Below are 8441 nucleotides of genomic sequence, written 5' to 3' on the forward strand. Positions count from 1 at the left end.
GCATTTGCTATCTATCGCTCATGAAAAGATCGCGAGCATAGTAAGTTTAAAAACTTGGAGAAATGCCGTAAAAAATTTCTCTACATTAAACTATGATTTCAACATGGTATGGTGCCTTTACATCGATCAATGACAATAAATTATTGGACAAAAAATTACAGAATTCCTCCTATTAAATCATTATAACATATCGCCGAATATGTATAACAATGATTTAGATACATAAGTAACGAAAAGTTGTTAGATAGATGAGTCAATTATTTAGCCATTTAGAACTCTTGTTTAAGCACTTTACATGACCTCTTAATTTGACTTACTACTCCCCAATTTTTAGCTACCACCACAAAAATCTGCTTTCGGTGCCAAGTGCCAGGGTCCTCTTGACTTGTATTACGTACAAAGCCACTTGCATGTTAAATCCACCATTTCAAAACAATAACCCGCACTTGATGTAACCAAATATAAACAAAGGATCTTTTAAAGCAAATTTTCGTTTCTTGGTGCTGTCTTCTTTGCATTGATTCCTGTTTAGGTATCACTGAAGACGGTATTTAAAGAACGTTCACTAATTGCTTAAGTCTACGTGATTGCTATGCTGTACATAGTGCGTGGGTCTTTCCCGGTACCGTGACCAAGCAGGAGGTGGAGACACGTAATATTGTTTTAATCTCTGTAAGAAGACTAAATTTTTTTTGGTATTGTAAGAATAGGTATAAGTAAAATGCTTCTTCTTTTTTTAAAAGAAAATTCCACTTGATGATTATATCTGGAGATTATGTCAAATAGAAACCAGATAATGGTGAGAATATTTGAATTGTAGGATATTTATGTTGCATCCGTTATATAATAAGTCAAAGTTATTCTATAGTACGTAAGCCCGTGTGTTTGAAGCCCACGCAGTAAAAAGCAATTTTTACGCCCGTCGTGAGATAACGGATTTCCCGTTCGTAAATTGAACTGTTCAGTAAACATTTATATTGTTACGCCTTTTTCCAAACGCCCCCATCATTTGGCTCATACTTAGTACCCGAAAAATAAATAAAATGGGGATTTTGACAATTTAACAGTCAAAGCCTAGCATAGGCTTTATGCTAACTGGTTCGGGTAATCTTGCCTGGTATGAGAGGAAACTAAGGAAAAAGACGTGGTGCGTTCGATCCCTAGAGCCTGATACGCCCCTGACACGCTGCTCCGCCGACGTATTCTACGGTGTTGCCAATATTCTACTTCCGGCGACCGACTGAAAAAGGGATGTACTCGGAAATACGGTACTTCAATATTAGCATTCACGTAGATGGTGTATAATATATTAAAATCCGTCTGGAAAGACAACCGTCACGTAGCTTTCTCAAGTTGATAAGCTGCTGACGATCTATGATCCTATCGAGAAAGCCGCAAAACCGGGTGATCGTCGTGCACACTACTGTCGTATGGGGGGAGGGGGGGACTTCAATGCGTTTCGAACTTTTTTCTGTGCATGAACATGTTTGATTTGCACCCTCATGAACAGTGAAATCCTTAAGTGTGACGATACAGTATGTTCATCTAATTATCCTACTCTTGAAGCAGTGAACCTGTTAAGGATTTGAAGAATTGCAGTATACACGTCATTCCACTGGTAAATTGTTTAGACCCTTTTTGACAATGACAATGCTGCACTTATAAAATCACTACTTATAAATTGCCTACTATTCTGTTCTTAAAATAAGGTATATGCGTTAAGAATACATGTCCCTCGCGATTAACCATGTATTTTTGAAAACCGGACATTTGTAAGACAGTAAACGTCATGGTCGTTTCTTAAAACAAACCATAGTCTACAAAGTAATCAAGGGTCAAAGGTAGCTTTGTGGTACAAACTAAAGCAGCTTAGTGTCGTGCTCCTTTGACTAGACTAATCTGTCAATCAAGCTGCACATTTTGCTCTCAAAAATAATGTAAGATATTTTTGCTGCCCCCATGTTCATGTCGTTTATACTTACTTGTGTTCTACGCTGGAAAAAGGCTGGTACAATCAGTTAGCAAGGCGGTGCAATTGAATCGCATGCTGGCATTTTTTATTTCTAAATTTTAGCTAATACAGTTTAAGTACAAGGCTGCGCAAAACTTGCCATAATTTTTTAAAGACAAATTGTTCAAACATTTTTAAACAAACTAACAATAAAGTTTTAAAAGAAAGAAAGAGCTTGTACATCAAATTACACAGAACATCGACTGACACCCTGCGTGATGGAAAAGTCTCACTGCAATCATGATGTGAATGAATATCTCTCCTTTTTCGTACAAATAAAGTGTTGTTTTCTCCTGGGCAGGTCTCGAACGTCACCAGGCATGTGGTATTGAGACAGACTTTCCACGCTTTCCGGCAATCAGTTCGCAAGTGTGGCCAAGACAAAAAGCCAAAGTAAACCTAAGTAGCTTATAATTCTGTCCATGATGAATAGCTACTTTTACAACGTCAATAGGACAGATAAGCTTAGTGGTTTCTAATTGCACGGTTTGGATCTCAGCGACGACCCAAAAGATTATTCTATAGTTCAAATCATTTTTTCCGGCCAACTGCCCCTATTTGATTCTATCGTCTCGGGAAAAGCCAACCACATTTCAATGACACACTTTCAACTCTTGAGTTAACTGATGCCTGCAGAGGGTGACTGGAGACCACCATTTAGAAGTACACCTCTTAGTCAATTATGGAGACTTGAACTTTAAATGGAAACTCTAATATAATGTGACAATTTAAAACCTTTCTGTCAGTACTTTGGACGGCACTATTTTGTTTGAGATACATTGCAAAGCGGTATTAGGTTTTTTTTTTTAATGAATTTTGCATTGTTGAACTCTTGAACAAAAGCAGCAAGTTTGAGTGATTTATTCGCTTAGAAGTTCCCAGTTAAAAGACCTTTAAAGAAAAAGTCTATCAAGATGAAGTCGTATACTTCGACAGAAAATTAGCGGCAAGCATATGACCACTTTACATGTTTGAATAACGAGACAACTAAATGGGGCTTGTGGACAAAGTAGAGAAAGAAATAAAGAGCCTTCAAATTGCCAAATAATTGAGTATTTCATCCACGGACCCAGTAGTTTTTTCGGCACTAGTCACCTGGTCTCAAGCCTGTTGTATTCAGTTGTATGTGCGAAGATTAACAGCTAAGAAACTACCCAACAAAGTCCGAGTCCCACGCCTTTCAGGAAATTATATATAACATGCAGTAGCAGCTGGAAAGAGAATTGCCATAATGGCACAAAATTTCGCCGATGAAATTGAACAACAAAATAAATTAATAATCAATTAGATTACTCTTCAAAAGATAAAAATACAAGATTGCCATTGATAGGTAGGAAGTGGTGGGAACCATCTCATACCAGTGTATCAAGGAGATGTTAAAACATTTCGATGGTTACACTAAAGGATGTCCTCTAAAGACTAAAAAGTTAGAACCACACTTTTCCTTTTATAATAAACGGTACCACAGGAAATTACTAATTGCTCAATAGCTCAAAATCATACTTTATGATTCCATCCACAGACTCAAAAGTAAGAATCACCTGGAGTTATAATAAACAGTAGCACAAGACTGTTTCATCAGTTAATGGTCACACTTTAGGATCCATTCAGATAATGTTAGGACTAGCTTGAACGGAGGGGAAAAACAGCAGCACAGGAAAGTATTGTTTCGAAACATCATGCAAGTGAAATGCCAAGCCTTTAATTTTAACGGATTATTACAAAAGGTGGGCGCTTTCAGAGAAACAGACAGGATATAATGTTAATCAACTATGCTGTGTTAAACTGACGATGACCTGTGAAGCTTGCATGATGATAGCGGTTTTTGTATAAAGAAATAACACGCCCTTTTGAGGCTGTGAACGTGAGAGTGGTTTTTGCTTGTTTTCAACCTGTCAGTCACCTGCTTGATTGGCGGTGGGTCTTAAACCTTCCTCGAAGTTGTAAAACAGGAAATTGAACGTTAAATTTAGCTTAAAATCGTCTTAACCAAGAAAATACGTCACCCCTTTGTAGCAGTCTTGTTTGGCTACCCTCTGGAATGTTGTCCAAAGCCTCCAGTACTACGTGATTGCTTATTGGTCAAGGTTAAAATAAAAAAAAACTGGAACAAAAGATGAGGGAAGGTGGAAATGGCGCATTTTAATATCCTCTCAAAATTGGTTGGGATTAAGAATTTGCACTGGACACAAAATGAGTGAAGTTTCCTAACTGCCTAAACTGAATGGGGTTTGTGATCCGCAGCCACTATCCTGCTTGAGTCAACAATGTAAGTGGACAACTTAATGACATAATCATGTGACTAAAAAAAACCAGAAAAGTACGATGCAACTGCTCTGATGTACGTACCTGTACCAGATCCCAGTGTTTCAATTTTTGTGTTATAAACGTACAGAATGATAAAAATAGCATAATGCCTCAGAAAAGTGACCAGCAACTAACTTTCATACCCAGAGGGGGAGAGAGAGGGTACTTTCTAAACTTGACTGTCGAGAACAAGGTACCCCGCGGCTGCCTGACTCCGAGCTATTCTCAACAAGTTGAGCAACTGTATACGTAATGGAAGATTCTATATTGTATTGTATTTCTGAGTTTCCAAAACAGTATATAAAAGTAGTAATAAAAAAATATACTCGCTAATCACGATACATCAGTGCAAAGTACAATCGCAGATCTATTTCCTTACTTGTATTCCTGCTTAATTGGCTTCCATTATTCTTAATTTCCTACCAACTAAAAGTTTCTTCTTCAGGTAACCATTACTACACTGTCTAACCCTAATCAGGGTTCTATTTACGATTTATCGTTTGGGGGAGAAGTCCCGAGTGGCCGAAGGCGTCGAGCTTCCTCGGCGGGTCAGGGGACATGCTCCCCCGGAAATGTTTTGAAATGAATATACGCTGAGACGCAATCAGGTACATTTTGAAACACAATTTCGAGAAATGTTACAATGTGTGCACTGACCTCGTCGCGTCTAGATGATTTTTCCGATATAGTTACTTATGTCTACTGTAATGATAACAATACTTTTTTGGGGGGAGGGGGTGGAAGTTAGGTATTTTTTTTTGGGGGGGGGGAAACTTTTACCCCTCAAATACCCTAGATAGAACCCTGCAGGGAGATGTCTGAACTCCTTTCCAAACTCAAGTGTTGTGAAAAATATCATACCACCGAGCCTCGTTGGTAAGCAAAACTCTTTGCATTTGTGCTCTTTGGGCGTGAATATTCTTTTCAACTGTTCTGCCTTGCGAATTCATTTATGCAAAACTTGACAACTTTTCAACTTCAAAACGAAGCTTGGTGGTGAAGTTTGCTCGCCTGACATAAACATGCAAAACGGTCATTGTAAATGGGAGTACATTGTGAAAAAGTCGATCCCTTTAAAATACCGAAGCCACTTTGTGTTTGTCTTTCTCTTTAATTCTAATGAACGAAAGCAATCGTGTTTGTATTGAACGCATCTATGCAGCCTCTTTATATTTTTAAATTAAAATTCAGCTGTCAAAATGTTCTCCCATCTTGCGCCGGGTACACGTCCAGTAGACTGTTGATAGGATGTACCCCCAGATTTCATTTATACGTTTTAATACACTTTGTGACTACTTTTACCGCCTGATTCATTAACGACAAAACTCAAATTCGCAAGAAGAAGGGGTTAAAGTGACAACCTGCTTTGGGTATCTGCTGAGTTGTACTTGAACACATTTTTCACCGATACTGGGTTGCTCTCCAAGGCAAGATTGATTTTCCATGACGCTGTTGGGGACTTATTTGTGACGTCATAAAATATGGCGTCTATCTCCGCCATCTTGAATCTTATTAAAGAGTGCTGAAACTGAAAGAGAACGACGAAGGGGCAGAGAAACGTCGTTAATTAAGGAAAATTCGGGTACTTTCACGGGTCATTGGAATATACCAACTCACCCAAAAGTAAAAATGTAGGCGAATTTTACTCAGGATGAATGGGTCGAGAACAGGTGCTAAGCTTGGTAAAAAAGGGGGCGGGGGACAAGGAAAAAATTTGCCGTCTACGTCTAAGTTGTTCTTAAGACGTCACGTTGATTCTTGAAGTCGTAGCTATCGTCTCTCAATAGTTGATTCCTATAAATTTTTCGTTGTGTGTAACAAATGGCAGAATCCAGGCTTTGCCCTTTATGCATTTCGTCAGTCACAACGCAGGGCGGGGGGCGGCAACTATTAAAATGGCTTGACAACATTTTCTTAGGAATAAAAAGCCTATAGTCAAGTACCTACCTTACACAAAATTCCACAAACTTAAGTTAACTTAAGTTAGAACTTAACAGGAGTTTGCATCATACTCAGGTTTCATTTGAGTCGTAGCAATACAAGTATTTTACTTACAAAATTCCATCACCCTTCAAAGCATAGTAAACAAAAACCACCGTAAAGTAATTCAAGCCACGGAAAGTTCAGCTAACAGATCTTTGGTTTTAATAAGTTCTAGTTTATGTTTAAAATTGATGGGGTACTATGTTTTTAACATAAAAACTCACTCACTCACTATGAGCATAACTTGTTAATTTGAAAAACGCCAGTTTGCAACCTTGAAGTTTAAAATAGTGACCAATATGAACGCTCCGTTCTCTTGTCGTGAATTTAGTGTAAAATAGTTGTTCTTTTTACATAGCCCTGCATGTTTACATTAAGCCGGAATATTACATATTTTCATGTTTTTAGTGCTCAGCACAACCTTTCAACAGTAGTTTCCTAGAAATGAAAGCAATCTTTATTTTATACCATTTTTGGGTTATTTAATTCCACGGGGTTTTAACCGCATTTTGGCAGTAGATACTCCTTGGTGGTAGGAAGTGGATATTCTGGTCAATAGAAAGAAGTGTTACGGCATTCATCGGAGAGAATTGTAAGCCATCGATTGCAAGTATTGAACTTTTTAACCGATAAAGCTGGTCAAAGAAGAAACGATCCTCATCATTTCGTACCTGCTTTTAAGTTGGTCCTCAAGAAGTTCCTTCAACACTAAGTAGCTTTCAGAGCTTTTAATTCTTCAGTAGTTTAGGTAGCAACTACCAATTCTCTCTTCTAATTCAGACAAAACGGTTAGAACAAACTTGAAAAGCCTTTTTAACCCCGATTATACAGTAAAACAGTAAACTACCACTCAAGCTTTGGGTCCTAATTTTTTTTTATTGCAGGTTCAGTCACAAGTTAAAACCGCTCTTATTAAGCATAAATATACCGCCTGTAGGACGAGGAAACTGTATTGCTCTGTAGATTTAATTGGAATTTATATGGGACTGCACACTTTAGGGTTTCAACTATAGATTCAAAAGTTAGGACCACCTTGTGCAGCATAATAAATAGTATCCTACTGGAAAGTTGTCTATACTCAGTAGCTTTCCCTTATGCATTCCCTTTGAGCACTTAACAAACTTAACAAAAAGTACCATACTGCCAAAGACCTCAATAAAAAAAAAAAGGTGAGAAGGTAGTGGTACATACGTAATTGACTTCCAGTCAATTGAATTCGCAAAGCTCACTAAAAATCAACGACATTCAAGAGAAATGTCGGTGGAGCAGTGGAAATTCTTGAAAGCTTATTACCTGGAAAACGTGTTTCTTTTCTCATCATGTATGTGTTGCAAACGATTCATCACTTTGCTGCAATTGCTACCCTTTTCAAGTCGTCCCTGGCAGTGGCCATATACTTTCGAATTTCATTATTCTTACACTGGAAATTGAACTCAAAACTGATGTAGTTACCTGAATTTTAAGAAGTCACAATCCTCGAAATTTAGTTAAGAGTCAGAACCATCTTACACAAAATCGGTGCTACAAAAGAATATTTCTTCATATATGGCATCAAAATTCCTCTGGCTGTATTGGCCTTTCGTGATCATTAATTTGACAAATAAACTCTCAAGATAGATAACCCTTTATACCTTAAATTTATATTCATGAGTTACATCTGAAGGTAAAACTATAATTTTGTACAGCGCAACATAGCCAACGTTCTCATATTAATTATTAGTCTTAAATTGTCCTTGGAAGTGCTCGCTATAGTTTAGTATTTCAATTATTGCACTCACTTAATACTCAAAAAAGTACAACAATGGTCACACCAAATCTCGTCTATCATCCATAATCAAAAGTAAAATGCATATCTTTTTTTTTTTCTGATAAAAAGTTTCACATAATACGGGCACTAGCTAACACCACTTTGTATGCATGACAATTTGCTATCAGGCCTAGAAATAAACCTGTCTCGTTCCTTTGCTGCAATGCTGTAGTTAATGAGAAAATCCCTTTTCAATTAGTACAAAGCTTATGATTCAGTTTTTACCCGCTGGAACAATTTAAGGGTAAGAAAAAATTGAGTTTTTCTTGGTTTGTTGTCAAAAAGTTAAATAAAAACTGCTCGACAAAAGAACATTGTTTAACACTCATATCT

This window comes from Porites lutea, chromosome 6 (assembly GCF_958299795.1).
Source record: "Porites lutea chromosome 6, jaPorLute2.1, whole genome shotgun sequence".
Lineage (NCBI taxonomy): Eukaryota > Metazoa > Cnidaria > Anthozoa > Scleractinia > Poritidae > Porites > Porites lutea.